This window comes from Grammomys surdaster, unplaced genomic scaffold (genome assembly GCF_004785775.1).
Source record: "Grammomys surdaster isolate TR1022 unplaced genomic scaffold, NIH_TR_1.0 124733, whole genome shotgun sequence".
Taxonomy (NCBI): domain Eukaryota; kingdom Metazoa; phylum Chordata; class Mammalia; order Rodentia; family Muridae; genus Grammomys; species Grammomys surdaster.
The window spans coordinates 920-2,741 of record NW_021619691.1 but is presented as its reverse complement, the minus strand read 5'-3'; the positions used below and the strand labels follow the sequence as shown (position 1 = coordinate 2,741).

Below are 1,822 nucleotides of genomic sequence, written 5' to 3'. Positions count from 1 at the left end.
AAAAGGCTGAGAATTCATTTCCACAAACACTCAGTTCCAGGAGACAAACTGAAAAGACCAGGCCTGGTTACCATTAATCCCAGCTCCAGGCAGAAGACCTGTGCATACATCCATAGAAAGTCTCAATGTGACTTCTGTAGTCCTGAACATTCCACAATTGATCTCCCTTGTTCACCTTTCTACCCCTTTATCACCCCATTCTTTCCCTCCATCAATCTCTATTGTCTATTTTATTTTCCCTTCTCCTTAGTGAGATGTAAGGATCCTTCCTTGTGCCCTTCTTGTTAATTAGCTTCTTTGGGTCTCTGGATTGTAGTATGATGACCATGTTCTGAAAGAGCAGAATTATAAAGTCTTTTTTCATCTTTGTAGAACCAAATCCAATGGACTTTCAGATTAAAATCTACAATTCAGTTGATTGTTCAGGACTACAGAAGTCTCTTGACACTTTCTATGAAAGTATGAACAGATTTTCCTCCTTGAGCTGGGAAAATGGTCTTGCCTGGTAATGTTTTTCCAGTTTGTCTCCTGGAACTGGGTGTCTGGGATGATGGACTTTGTGGAGATAAATTCTTGGCCTTCTGTTTGGCTGCCATGCATGGTCAATAGACAGTTCTTATTCTCTGGGAAGCTGTTGTTCTCTTTGCCATCATTTCAGACCCAACTCCACAAAGTCTCAAAGAAGGAGGCAGTGCTCTATAACCTTCAGTAGCATACAGACTGGTAGAAAAAAGAGGCTTCAAGATGCTTGTGCAAGTACTTTCAGTCTTGATTGATTGGTAGGATCTACAGAGTCTTTGCTAAGAGCTTCCTGATTGCTGGAAAGGTAGCATTGATCCAAATGCAGACTAGCCACTTGGTCATCAAGTTCAGTGACACAGTTGCAATTCTTCACACTCTCCAGACAACTTGAGTCTAATACCTCTTCATTCTATTTCTAGATTCAGAGCAAGCACCTGCTAGTAATGATTTCTGGTTCACAGGAATCATCTTATTGATGAGATCTTTGTCTCAGAAGCAGATGGACTGACAGGTGGTGATGAGGTAGATGTTCAGGTCACCTAATTTCTAAGCAACATCTTGAAATATGAGACTGGCTTGGGAGATACAGGAGAGATGGAGCCTCTTCTGCCTATTAGAGACAGGGTCTCAGCAGGAGTGATTTTGAATGAGAACAAGGAAGCATTTAAATGAAGAGGGATGTCTCTATCATAGCTTGAAGTAAACACTGATGACAATGGAGGGAAAATGGACAGATGACTCTTTGGGAGCTTTGGCAGAAGTATTCTAGCTACTCAGTACCATTATGAACTGGATTTCCTTTTCTTTCTATCTTTTTTTTTGTTTCTTTCTGAGAGATCCAACTCACTATGGAATATTTATTGCCTAATGGTTTCTCGTCTGGGCCTCTGGTCAAGTGCCAGATTTCTAGTGTATTATCATCAGAGCAGGTAGCAATCTTGGTTAAGTCCCATGGACACCAGAACACAGATGTGACCTCTTTAGAACAACCCGGGAGCACCGAAGGAGAACAGAACCATATGGAAACCTGCTTGTATGTCTCTGTGAGGGTATTGGATGCCCTGTGGAGTTACAGACAGTTGTAAGCCTCCATATGGGTGCTGGGAATTGAATCTCTGTTCTCTGGAAGACCAACTAGTGCTCTTAAATACTGAGCCATCTCTCCCAGCCATGACCAACTTTTTTTTTTCTGATCAACTTTTTAAATGTCAGTTCTTTGAGGTTTATAATGGAGACTGATTTATTTTAAAATGTCATTATTCTAAAATGATTTTATTAGAAATATGAAATCTTAAGAAAT

The 1,822-nt window shown here is 40.6% G+C and overlaps 1 pseudogene; it reads right to left on the bottom strand.

The window, feature by feature from the left end:
* Nucleotides 1–403: 403 nt before the first annotated feature.
* On the bottom strand, nt 404–1,583 carry LOC114636659 (annotated as a pseudogene).
* Between the last annotated feature and the right edge of the window lie 239 nt (nt 1,584–1,822).